The sequence below is a fragment of the Pseudophryne corroboree genome, chromosome 9, assembly GCF_028390025.1.
Source record: "Pseudophryne corroboree isolate aPseCor3 chromosome 9, aPseCor3.hap2, whole genome shotgun sequence".
Lineage (NCBI taxonomy): Eukaryota > Metazoa > Chordata > Amphibia > Anura > Myobatrachidae > Pseudophryne > Pseudophryne corroboree.
The window spans coordinates 447,225,642-447,239,703 of NC_086452.1; the positions used below are offsets into that span (position 1 = coordinate 447,225,642).

The 14,062-nt window shown below is 48.6% G+C and overlaps 1 protein-coding gene across 1 annotated transcript in view; it reads right to left on the reverse strand.

Moving 5' to 3' along the window:
* RAB7A (RAB7A, member RAS oncogene family) overlaps positions 1–13,907 on the reverse strand; it is a 48,931-nt gene extending 35,024 nt beyond the window's left edge. The window contains exon 1 of the mRNA XM_063941163.1: positions 13,760–13,907. The gene's annotated coding sequence lies outside the window, so the exon portion shown is untranslated. The remainder of the gene's footprint in view (positions 1–13,759) is intronic.
* Between the last annotated feature and the right edge of the window lie 155 nt (positions 13,908–14,062).

Genomic DNA, 14,062 nt, shown 5'->3' on the forward strand with positions numbered 1-14,062 from the left:
TGTGAATTATTATTAACCAAGTGGCCTTTGTCTGATGAGATCTTCACTCCCTACGAAACAAAGCAGAGGAAACCACTGCACCAGCGACACGTAAATCTATGGCCCCTTATACATTTACAATGAGGCCACTCTCTCTCTCAGGGCACACAGAGGACTACTGGCCAAAACACCACGGGCAGTAAGCAATCTGGAACCTATTGGTTGTCCATCACAGTGGACCTCTACATACTGGCTAGTAAAGCCACAAGCGATTGTCTCAGAAAGGCGGTGACAACTAGTCTAACATGCGTCACACCTTCAACAATGAATTGGGGCACATAGAAATTAAATCACTTGTCGTTTCAGGTAATTAGACCCAGACGATCACAATGATCGCGGCTGCTCAGCATCCGATCCGTGTGGTGTACAATTATAGTGAAATCAATCCTAAGAGGCAAGTCTGATTGATCAATAGTACATCACAGATTCCAGTCTACCACCACACCTTGGAATCCACCTAGGAGTAGGCAAAAATACACAGAGCGCTGCCTGCAGAGATGAGGAATGTGCATTTCCTTCTAGCCTTTAGCAGGGAAGGTTATGTGTGTTACTGAAGCACCAAAGCCTAGCAGCAGAATATGGAAGAAGATCAAAGAGCTCATCTGATTTTAGCAAAAGGGGAAAAAAAAAAAAAAAAAAAAAGGAAAGAAAAAGAAAACCACACACACACACACACACACACACAATAATAATGCCTAAGAACAGTTACAGAGCTTTGATCTCACCATATCCTGATCGCTCTCACGCGCCTCACTTCTGAGACTTCAGTAGCGCAGACGTTAGATAATGCCCTCTGAGACTACTGCCTGCACGGCGAGAGCAGCTCTGGTCACTCCGGCTACATGTGTACTGTTCACTCTAGCACCCGATCAGTGACGAGGGCAGATCTTAATTTTAAAGGCAACATTTTTATACTGGATGTATTGCTACAGAGGAAAATTTTGCCCTTCGAAAACTAAAATGCACCCTCCTAGCCGATTAGGTGCAGGGTGCTAGTGATCACTATGGAGTGTTCTGGCTGGAACCGCAGCCTGCCGTTTTAACAAATATATCAAGTTCCACCCCTAGCCTTGCATCTATAATCCAGGAGGTCCCATCTATGTACACACCTGTTACAGCCCCCGGCCATCTAGGCACAAAACCTCTAACAGGCGCTGCCCATCTAGGTGCGCTCACCTCTAACTGGCCCCGCCCATCTAAGCGTGCTCATCTATAACAGTGCACCCACCTCTGTACGTTGTGTATAACAGGTACTTGTATGGTGTGTGTGTTTCCTGCATTATTTCAGCTGAGGATAGCGCCTAACATTTAACCCCACCAACCTGAAGCACCCAAGGCTCCAGCCCTTATATCTCACTGTAGTAATAATAATAAGAATTTACTTACCGATAATTCTATTTCTCGTAGTCCGTAGTGGATGCTGGGGACTCCGTAAGGACCATGGGGAATAGCGGCTCCGCAGGAGACTGGGCACAAAAGTAAAAGCTTTAGGACTACCTGGTGTGCACTGGCTCCTCCCCCTATGACCCTCCTCCAAGCCTCAGTAAGGATACTGTGCCCAGACGAGCGTACACAATAAGGAAGGATTTTGAATCCCGGGTAAGACTCATACCAGCCACACCAATCACACCGTACAACCTGTGATCTGAACCCAGTTAACAGCATGATAACAGAGGAGCCTCTGAAAAGATGGCTCGCAACAATAATAACCCGATTTTTTGGTAACAATAACTATGTACCAGTATTGCAGACAATCCGCACTTGGGATGGGCGCCCAGCATCCACTACGGACTACGAGAAATAGAATTATCGGTAAGTAAATTCTTATTTTCTCTAACGTCCTAAGTGGATGCTGGGGACTCCGTAAGGACCATGGGGATTATACCAAAGCTCCCAAACGGGCGGGAGAGTGCGGATGACTCTGCAGCACCAAATGAGAGAACTCCAGGTCCTCCTCAGCCAGGGTATCAAATTTGTAGAATTTTACAAACGTATTTGCTCCTGACCAAGTAGCTGCTCGGCAAAGTTGTAAAGCCGAGACCCCTCGGGCAGCCGCCCAAGATGAGCCCACCTTCCTTGTGGAATGGGCTTTTACAGATTTTGGCTGTGGCAGGCCTGCCACAGAATGTGCAAGCTGAATTGTACTACAAATCCAACGAGCAATAGTCTGCTTAGAAGCAGGAGCACCCAGTTTGTTGGGTGCATACAGAATAAACAACGAGTCAGATTTTCTGACTCCAGCCGTCCTGGAAACCTATATTTCCAGGGCTCTGACAACGTCCAGCAACTTGGAGTCCTCCAAGTCCCTAGTAGCCGCAGGCACCACAATAGGTTGATTCAGGTGAAACGCTGAAAACCACCTTAGGGAGAAACTGAGGACAAGTCCTCAATTCCGCCCTGTCCGAATGGAAAATCAGATGAGGGCTTTTACAGGATAAAGCCGCCAATTCTGACACGCACCTGGCCCAGGCCAGGGCCAACAGCATGACCACTTTCCATGTGAGATATTTTAACTCCACATATTTAAGTGGTTCAAACCAATGTGACTTTTGGAACCCAAAAACTACATTTAGATCCCAAGGTGCCACTGGAGGCACAGAAGGAGGCTGTATATACAGTACCCCTTTCACAAACGTCTGAACTTCAGGGACTGAAGCTAGTTCTTTTTGGAAGAAAATTGACAGGGCCGAAATTTGAACCTTAATGGACCTCCATTTCAGGCCCATAGACACTCCTGTTTGCAGGAAATGTAGGAATCGACCTAGTTGAAAATTCCTCCGTCGGGGCCTTACTGGCCTCGCACCACGCAACATATTTTCGCCAAATGCGGTGATAATGTTTTGCGGTTATATCTTTCCTGGCTTTGATCAGGATAGGGATGACTTCATCCGGAATGCCTTTTTCCTTCAGGATCCGGCGTTCAACCGCCCTGCCGTTAAACGCAGCCGCGGTAAGTCTTGGAACAGACAGGGTCCTTGCTGGAGTAGGTCCCTTCTTAGAGGTAGAGGCCACGGATCCTCCGTGAGCATCTCTTGAAGTTCCGGTTACCAAGTCCTTCTTGGCCAATCCGGAGCCACGAATATAGTGCTTACTCCTCTCCATCTTATAATTCTCAGTACCTTGGTTATGAGAGGCAGAGGAGGGAACACATACATTGACTGGTACACCCACTGTGTTACCAGAGCGTCTACAGCTATTGCCTGAGGGTCCCTTGACCTGGCGCAATACTTGTCGAGTTTTATAAACATGTGGAAGACTTCTGGGTGAAGTCCCCACTCTCCCGGGTGGAGGTCGTCCACTCCCGGAATGAATACTGCTGACAGTGCTATCACATGATTTTCCGCCCAGCGAAGAATCCTTGCAGCTTCTGCCATTGCCCTTCTGCTTCTTGTGTCACCCTGTCTGTTTACGTGGGTGACTGCCGTGATGTTGTCCGAATGGATCAACACCGGCTGACCTTGAAGCAGAGGTCTTGCTAAGCTTAGAGCATTGTAAATGGCCCTTAGCTTCAGGATATTTATGTGAAGTGATGTCTCCAGGCTTGACCATAAGCTCTGGAAATTCCTTCCCTGTGTGACTGCTCCCCAGCCTCGCAGGCTGGCATCCGTGGTCACCAGGACCCAGTCCTGAATGTGCGGCCCTCTAGAAGATGAGCACTCTGCAACCACCACAGGAGAGACACCCTTGTGCTTGGTGACAGGGTTATCCGCTGATGCATCTGAAGATGCGACCCGGACCATTTGTCCAGCAGGTCCCACTGGAAAGTTCTTGCGTGGAATCTGCCGCATGGGATTGCTTCATAGGAAGCCACCATTTTTCCCAGAACCATCTCATTGATGTACTGAGACTTGGCTCGGTTATAGGAGGTTCCCGACTAGCTCGGATAACTCCCTGACTTTCTCCTCCGGGAGAAACACCTTTTTCTGGACTGTGTCCAGGATCATCCCTAAGAACAGAAGACGAGTCGTCGGAATCAGCTGCGATTTTGGAATATTGAGAATTCAATCGTGCTGCCGCAACACTACCTGAGATAGTGCTACACCGACCTCCAACTGTTCCCTGGATCTTACCCTTATCAGGGAATCGTCCAAGTAAGGGATAACTAAAATTCCCTTCCTTCGAAGGAGTATCATCATTTCGGCCATTACCTTGGTAAAGACCCGGGGTGCCGTGGACCATCCATACGGCAGCGTCTGAAACTGATAGTGACAGTTCTGTACCATAAACCTGAGGTACCCTTGGTGAGAAGGGTAAATTTGGACATGAAGGTAAGCATCCTTGATGTCCCGAGACATCATGTAGTCATCTTCTTCCAGGTTCGCAATCACTGCTCTGAGTGACTCAATCTTGAATTTGAACCTCTGTATGTAAGTGTTCAAAAATTTTAGATTTAGAATCGGTCTCACCGAGCCGTCCGGCTTCGGTACCACAACAGTGTGGAATAATACCCCGTTCCCTGTTGCAGGAGGGGTACCTTGATTATCACCTGCTGGGAATACAGCTTGTGAATGGCTTCCAAAACTGTCTCCCTGTCAGAAGGAGACATCGGTAAAGCCGACTTTAGGAAACGGAGAGGGGGAGACGTCTCAAATTCCAATTTGTACCCCTGAGATCACCTGAAGGATCCAGGGGTCTACTTGCGAGTGAGCCCACTGCGCGCTGAAATTCATTGAGACGGGCCCCCACCGTGCCTGATTCTGCTTGTAAAGCCCCAGCGTCATACTGAGGGCTTGGCAGAGGCGGGAGAGGGTTTCTGTTCCTGGGAACTGGCTGATTTCTGCAGCCTTTTTCCTCTCCCTCTGTCACGGGGCAGAAATGAGGAACCCTTTTGCCCGCTTGCCCACGAAAAGACTGCGCCTGATAATACGGCGTCTTCTCATGTTGAGAGGCGACCTGGGGTACAAACGTGGATTTCCCAGCTGTTGCCGTGGCCACCAGGTCTGAAAGACCGACCCCAAATAACTCCCTTTAATAAGGCAATACTTCCAAATGCCGTTTGGAATCCGCATCACCCGACCACTGTCGTGTCCATAACCCTCTACTGGTAGAAATGGATAACGCACTTAGACTTGATGCCAGTCGGCAAATATTCCGCTGTACATCACGCATATATAGAAATGCATCTTTTAAATGCTCTATAGGCAATAATATACTGTCCCTATCTAGGGTATCAATATTTTCAGTCAGGGAATCCGACCACGCCAACCCAGCACTGCACATCCAGGCTGAGGCGATTGCTGGTCGCAGTATAACACCAGTATGTGTGTAAATACATTTTAGGATACCCTCCTGCTTTCTATCAGCAGGATCCTTAAGGGCGGCCATCTCAGGAGAGGGTAGAGCCCTTGTTCTTACAAGCGTGTGAGCGCTTTATCCACCCTAGGGGGTGTTTCCCAACGCACCCTAACCTCTGGCGGGAAAGGATATAATGCCAATAACATTTTAGAAATTATCAGTTGTTATCGGGGGAAAACCACGCATCATCACACACCTCATTTAATTTCTCAGATTCAGGAAAACTACAGGTAGTTTTTCCTCACCGAACATAATACCCCTTTTTGGTGGTACTCGTATTATCAGAAATGTGTAAAACATTTTTCATTGCCTCAATCATGTAACGTGTGGCCCTACTGGAAGTCACATTTGTCTCTTCACCGTCGACACTGGAGTCAGTATCCGTGTCGGCGTCTATATCTGCCATCTGAGGTAACGGGCGCTTTAGAGCCCCTGACGGCCTATGAGACGTCTGGACAGGCACAAGCTGAGTAGCCGGCTGTCTCATGTCAACCACTGTCTTTTATACAGAGCCGACACTGTTACGTATTCCTTCCAACAGTTCATCCACTCAGGTGTCGACCCCCTAGGGGGTGACATCACTATTACAGGCAATCTGCTCCGTCTCCACATCATTTTTCTCCTCATACATGTCGACACAAACGTACCGACATACAGCACACACACAGGGAATGCTCTGATAGAGGACAGGACCCCACTAGCCCTTTGGGGAGACAGAGGGAGAGTTTGCCAGCACACACCAGAGCGCTATATATATATATATACAGGGATAACCTTATATAAGTGTTTTTCCCCTTATAGCTGCTGTATCTTTAATACTGCGCGTAATTAGTGCCCCCCCTCTCTTTTTTAACCCTTTCTGTAGTGTAGTGACTGCAGGGGAGAGCCAGGGAGCTTCCCTCCAACGGAGCTGTGAGGGAAAATGGCGCCAGTGTGCTGAGGAGATAAGGCCGCCGATAAGGGGGCGGAGCCTATCTCCCGTTTTTCTATGTATTTTGGCAGGGGTTAAATTCATCCATATAGCCCAGGAGCTATATGTGATGCATTTTTTTGCCATCCAAGGTGTTTTATTGCGTCTCAGGGCGCCCCCCCCCAGCGCCCTGCACCCTCAGTGACCGGAGTGTGAAGTGTGCTGAGAGCAATGGCGCACAGCTGCAGTGCTGTGCGCTACCTTGATGAAGACAGGACGTCTTCTGCCGCCGATTTTCCGGACCTCTTCTGTCTTCTGGCTCTGTAAGGGGGCCGGCGGCGCGGCTCTGGGACCCATCCATGGCTGGGCCTGTGATCGTCCCTCTGGAGCTAATGTCCAGTAGCCTAAGAAGCCCAATCCACTCTGCACGCAGGTGAGTTCGCTTCTTCTCCCCTTAGTCCCTCGATGCAGTGAGCCTGTTGCCAGCAGGTCTCACTGAAAATAAAAAACCTAAAACTAAACTTTTCACTAAGCAGCTCAGGAGAGCCACCTAGTGTGCACCCTTCTCGTTCGGGCACAAAAATCTAACGGAGGCTTGGAGGAGGGTCATAGGGGGAGGAGCCAGTGCACACCAGGTAGTCCTAAAGCTTTTACTTTTGTGCCCAGTCTCCTGCGGAGCCGCTATTCCCCATGGTCCTTACGGAGTCCCCAGCATCCACTTAGGACGTTAGAGAAAACAGTAACAACGTAACCTCCAGCAGTATTCATCTACATTTTACAAGTCTCTCTATAGAATAAAACAAACACGACACTTGTTTCAATATTACCAGCATCCTATCTACCCCTTCAAAAGACACCCCAAATCCTTACAAAAACTGTACAGAAACCTCTACTCTAAAGAACAAAAAGAAACCTTTATAAGATTCACAAAAAGTTATTCCCTTACAAATTAGTAACTTTCTTAAACTTTTTTGGGAGAATTTGCTGGTGGAATGGGGGTATAAGAGATGAGATTTGAGTCATTGCAATGGCCACAAAGTGCCCCTGGAACAGTCACGTGAAGGCAATTCGGAACCAGTGTCATTGCTAACGGACAGAATCGCCTGCGGTGGTTTCCGGCGGCACACCGCACTGATCTGAATGCCTCCATAATAATGCTAGACACGGAGACATCAGCGACTGTCACGTGGATCCTTATTACAGTGTAGCAATTACCCAGATGTAAATAAACCAGCTATAATGATCAACTTGTCATGTGTCAGCATTGCACAATGTCAAAACTGCAGGATGTGTGTCATACGCTATCTGTTCCGTCTCCATCACATTCCAATCATGAATTCATTGTTCTGATACAGGTTACACACAGCTGAACATCAGAGTGTATAGGGATGAGTCTGCATAAACCCATCTTTGCTGACCAGGCTAGCGCCCGGGGCAATCCTGAGAGACTGCGCTGCCGCTCTCCTTAAAACATTGCCAAAATAAATTATACGAATATGATCAATTAAATGTCATTGGGGATAATGCGTCACAGCCTCGGGGTCTAACATACGTGGCTCCTCAGGGCCTTAGCAGGCTGTGGCCACTCTTTGCGCTTCTGAATACCTCTGCAGGGAGATTGCCTTCTGTCATCCCAATATGAATTAGTAATGCAGAGGACACATGAGGCATGACTGTCCCTGTTCTTCACATATTCAGTGTTCTCTCTTAAACTAATGGGCCCTACACACATGCCGATGTCACTGCACGATATGAACGATCTCGTTCATTAATGAACGAGATTACGTTCATATCGTGCAGTGTGGAGGCTCCAGCGATAAACGATGCGCGGCCCCGCGCTCGTTCATCGCTGGGGCCATGTCGGCTGTGCATGCAGGCCAATATGGACGAGATCGTCCATATTTGCCTGCAAGTCTATGGAGTCGAGTGATGGGGGGAGTGAAGAAACTTCACTCCCCCCGTCACTGCCCCCCCCCCCCCCCCCGCCGCAGGGTCGCCCGTATCGGCGGTCGGGCAGCTCGGCGGCACATCGCCGAGTGTGTAGGGCCTAAAACAAAAAATACATATTGTTTACACAACACTGTGTACTTCACAAACAGGCAAATATTATTAGCAGTGCAGAGTCTACTAAATGTCAGAAAAGGGGAAGCACGGAGCAGCAGGAAGAGAGGGGGGGGTCACAGAAAACCTGGAGAGAGCTTAAAGGCAGTATAGAGAGTGATAAACGTATACCGGCTACAATCAGTCACTGACCACACATGGAAAACTAAACAGGAAACTGGAAGAGACCAATGCAAACTTAGGTCTGTGCTCGGTTGAAAAGAAAAAAAGACCTTGTGCAGGAACGGAAAGGGGTAGCCAGGAGAGAGTGCTAATGTCGCCGTGAATGGGGGCCTAAGGCGCAGGAGACCGGCAGGGACAATGGTGCAAATTACATGTGGGAGGGAACCCATCACTGAACAGATGCTGGTGCTGCAATAAGAAATCAATTAGTGCCGCCAGTCTATCACGTCAATACTAGTTACACCTACATTGTTTAGCTAAACCACATGTCAGTGTTGCAATGCTTACATTTTTGACATTGCAACAATATTCACCCTACATATTATGTTACACTGCAGAAATATTAGCACAAAGATAGGGGGGAATTCAATTGTGGGCAAACAGGTTTGGCCGGACGAATATGTGCGGCAGTCAACGCGCTTTCAGGTAGCGGGATCTTGCTCAAAAGTGTAGAGTAGCGCCCACTTTCGAGAAAATTAAGGTGTGAATCGGCCAGGCCAAGGGTGCAAGTTGGGGTATTTAAATGCCGCAGCAATGGCACTTCACACCATTCGCCCACAACTGAATTCCCCCCATAGAGGGCAAATAGAAATAGGGGCTATAAACACACCAATGGTATATGTGCATTTTAGGTAGGTTTCCACAGCACATAAAGTTCATGTAAACAGATTTGGTAACATGGGGGCAGATGTATTAACCTGGAGAAGGCATAAGGAAGTGATAAACCAGTGATATGTGCAAGGTGATAAGGGCACCAGCCAATCAGCTCCAATATGTAAATTAACAGTTAGGATCTGATTGGCTGGCGCCTTTATCACCTTGCACATATAACTGGTTTATCACTTCCTTATGCCTTCTCCAGGTTAATACATCTGCCCCACTATTTTTTACACACAACAGCACAAATATATTTGCGTTTTGTATATAAGGACTCAAAAGCACTACAAAAAAAAAATGCATTACAAAGGCAGGGGTGTATGTAGCCTAACATGACTGGGATGGGAGCGACTGTGAAAAAAAGAAAGCAATTTAAAATAAATAATTGTGGATTTTAAAATTCCATACATATTAGGGAGACACTCAAAGCGAGAGAGGAGATGGAATGGGAGGATTTCCACAAACGGGAAAGTATACGCTGTGCCAGATTCATCAGAAAGAGCATGTATATATGGATATAATGCAGGGGTATAATAAAAGTACTGGGGTGAGTGCATACAAGCAGAGACATAACTGAGGCTCCAGGGAAGAGGGTACATCAGAAAGATTGCGCAGCTGAATAGCAATACCCGCCTCCACAGATGAGATTTAATATAACTTTATGTAATGGGTTACAATGAAGGGACGAGACATGGGAAAGTGACCGGAGCACAGGAAGGAATTAAACCATTAGGGTAACCAAGTACGACACTGAAGCAAAGGATTCTGGGAGAACAGAGAAGAGATCAGGCCATAACTACGATAAGGTAATATTGATAAAGGCACACAGCAGGACACAGATGATTTATTAGCAATAACTATTGTGTTACTGTAAATGCAGCAAGGAAGCACTGGCACCTACGTCACCCACATGGCTACCTCTGTACCGCACAAGAGCTGACATTCCATTCTTCATCTCACACTGCAAGTGGCGGTGGCGAAGCTGCAGCAGCATCCTGTGCCACAATCCTGGGATCAGTAACCAGGTGCAGCTGAGGATTTGCTCATCATTGCAGAGCGATAAAGTGGGTTATTTGGGGCAGATAAAAGTACCACTGGATTACTTACTGTAGACCGTATATGGTAGCGGGAGCCGGGAATATAGATATAAGGTATTTGGGGCAGATTAATGTATATATTTATATTGCATATAGGTTGGTCCAAGGAAAGGGGAGGTATGATGACATAAGGGCGTATTGAGCAGAAAAGAGGATATGGGCCGCACACAGGGAGGATGCAGTGAGATATCTGGGTCAGACAGTAGTTTGGAGCAGGACACGATAGGGGGAGGGGTATGATATTAGGCGCAAGTGGGTAATTTGGGGCAAAGGAGATGATGATGAAACAGGGTTAGGGTGCGGTAGATAATAGGCTAAAATACAGGGAGTGGGTATGGGGTATCTGGGGCAGAAGTAGCACAACGACACAGGGGAGGGGTATGGTGGGGTATTTGGGGGCAGACCGACAGGGATAAGGAGGGGTAATTGGGGGCAGAATGACACGGGGATGAGGAGGGGTAATTGGGGGCAGAATGACACGGGGATAAGGAGGGGTAATTGGGGGCAGAATGACACGGGGATAAGGAGGGGTAATTGGGGGCAGAATGGCACAGGGATAAGGAGGAGTAATTGGGGGCAGAATGACACAGGGATAAGGAGGGGTAATTGGGGGCAGAATGACACGGGGATAAGGAGGGGTAATTGGGGGCAGAATGGCACAGGGATAAGGAGGAGTAATTGGGGGCAGAATGGCACAGGGATAAGGAGGGGTAATTGGGGGCAGAATGGCACGGGGATAAGGAGGGTAATTGGGGGCAGAATGGCACGGGGATAAGGAGGGTAATTGGGGGCAGAATGGCACGGGGATAAGGAGGGTAATTGGGGGCAGAATGGCACAGGGATAAGGAGGGTAATTTGGGGCAGAATGACAGGGATAAGCAGGGTAATTAATTTGGGGCAGAATGACAGGGATAAGGAGGGTAATTGGGGGCAGAATGGCACAGGGATAAGGAGGGTAATTGGGGGCAGAATGGCACAGGGATAAGGAGGAGTAATTGGGGGAGAATGGCACAGGGATAAGGAGGAGTAATTGGGGGGAGAATGGCACAGGGATAAGGAGGAGTAATTGGGGGGAGAATGGCACAGGGATAAGGAGGGGTAATTGAGGGAGAATGACAGGGATAAGGAGGGGTAATTGAGGGAGAATGACAGGGATAAGGAGGGGTAATTGGGGGATAATAACAGGGATAAGGAGGGGTAATATGGGGAGAATAACACAGGGATAAGGAGGGGTAATATGGGGAGAATAACACAGGGATAAGGAGAGGTAATTGGGGGAGAATAACACAGGGATAAGGAGAGGTAATTGGGGGAGAATAACACAGGGATAAGGAGAGGTAATTGGGGGAGAATAACACAGGGATAAGGAGAGGTAATTGGGGGAGAATAACAGGGATAAGGAGGGGTAATTGGGGGAGAATAACACAGGGATAAGGAGGGGTAATTGGGGGAGAATAACAGGGATAAGAAGGGGTAATTGGGGGAGAATAACACAGGGATAAGAAGGGGTAATTGGGGGAGAATAACACAGGGATAAGGAGGGGTAATTGGGGGGAGAATAACACAGGGATAAGGAGGGGTAATTGGGGGGAGAATAACACAGGGATAAGGAGGGGTAATTGGGGGAGAATAACACAGGGATAAGGAGGGGTAATTGGGGGAGAATAACACAGGGATAAGGAGGGGTAATTGGGGGAGAATAACACAGGGATAAGGAGGGGTAATTGGGGGAGAATAACACAGGGATAAGAAGGGGTAATTGGGGGAGAATAACACAGGGATAAGAAGGGGTAATTGGGGGAGAATAACACAGGGATAAGAAGGGGTAATTGGGGGAGAATAACACAGGGATAAGAAGGGGTAATTGGGGGAGAATAACACAGGGATAAGAAGGGGTAATTGGGGGAGAATAACACAGGGATAAGAAGGGGTAATTGGGGGAGAATAACACAGGGATAAGGAGGGGTAATTGGGGGAGAATAACACAGGGATAAGGAGGGGTAATTGGGGGGAGAATAACACAGGGATAAGGAGGGGTAATTGGGGGGAGAATAACAGGGATAAGGAGGGGTAATTGGGGAGAAAATAACAGGGATAAGAAGGGGTAATTGGGGGAGAATAACAGGGATAAGGGGTAATTGGGGGAGAATAACACAGGGATAAGGAGGGGTAATTGGGGGGAGAATAACAGGGATAAGGAGGGGTAATTGGGGGAGAATAACACAGGGATAAGGAGGGGTAATTGGGGGAGAATAACACAGGGATAAGGAGGGGTAATTGGGGGAGAATAACAGGGATAAGGAGGGGTAATTGGGGGAGAATAACACAGGGATAAGAAGGGGTAATTGGGGGAGAATAACACAGGGATAAGAAGGGGTAATTGGGGGAGAATAACACAGGGATAAGAAGGGGTAATTGGGGGAGAATAACACAGGGATAAGGAGGGGTAATTGGGGGAGAATAACACAGGGATAAGGAGGGGTAATTGGGGGGAGAATAACACAGGGATAAGGAGGGGTAATTGGGGGGAGAATAACAGGGATAAGGAGGGGTAATTGGGGAGAAAATAACAGGGATAAGGAGGGGTAATTGGGGGAGAATAACACAGGGATAAGGAGGGGTAATTGGGGGAGAATAACACAGGGATAAGGAGGGGTAATTGGGGGAGAATAACAGGGATAAGGAGGGGTAATTGGGGGAGAATAACACAGGGATAAGGAGGGGTAATTGGGGGAGAATAACACAGGGATAAGGAGGGGTAATTGGGGGAGAATAACACAGGGATAAGGAGGGGTAATTGGGGGAGAATAACACAGGGATAAGGAGGGGTAATTGGGGGAGAATAACACAGGGATGAGGGGTAATTGGGGGAGAATAACACAGGGATAAGGAGAGGTAATTGGGGGAGAATAACAGGGATAAGGAGAGGTAATTGGGGGAGAATAACAGGGATAAGGAGGGGTAATTGGGGGAGAATGACAAAGGGATAAGGAGGGGTAATTGGGGGAGAATGACAAAGGGATAAGGAGGGGTAATTGGGGGAGAATGACAAAGGGATAAGGAGGGGTAATTGGGGGAGAATAACACAGGGATAAGGAGGGGTAATTGGGGGAGAATAACACAGGGATAAGGAGGGGTAATTGGGGGAGAATAACACAGGGATAAGGAGGGGTAATTGGGGGAGAATAACACAGGGATAAGGACAGGTAATTGGGGGAGAATGACAAAGGGATAAGGAGGGGTATTGGGTACAGGGTGGGGACACTGGGCAGGGCGGGGATACCACAGACAAATCACTGGCAGAACACCGGCAGATAACGGTAAGACACTGGAGACGCCGCGGCCACAACGAGGACACCGGTCAGCGGATGGATAGCCGCAGGATGTACCGGGGACCTCCCAGTCCCGGGCCGCGCTGCGAGTAGGCCTCCCCCACGGGGTGCTGTTATTGGGACACCGCTCCCATGACCTCCCTTACCAGCGATGGGTGGATGACGAGCGTCTGTTTGTGTCCCCGGGCCGGTGTCGTTATCCGCCGGGCCCTCTGCTCTCCGCTTCCTCCGCCGCTGCCAGCCCTTCTCTCCCCAGCGGAAGTCAGCGGCAGTCACGGGGCTGCTGACGTCACCGCGCACTTCTTCGCGCTGATTGGTGAGAGGGTGGAGGCGGCGATTGTCGCGCGTCACGTGACGTGCCGTGTCACGGTCTCTCCGCCATCTTACCTGAGGCGAAGTGGTGGAAAGGAGCTGGGAGGCGTCATGTTATCCATTTTCTCGGGGTAAAA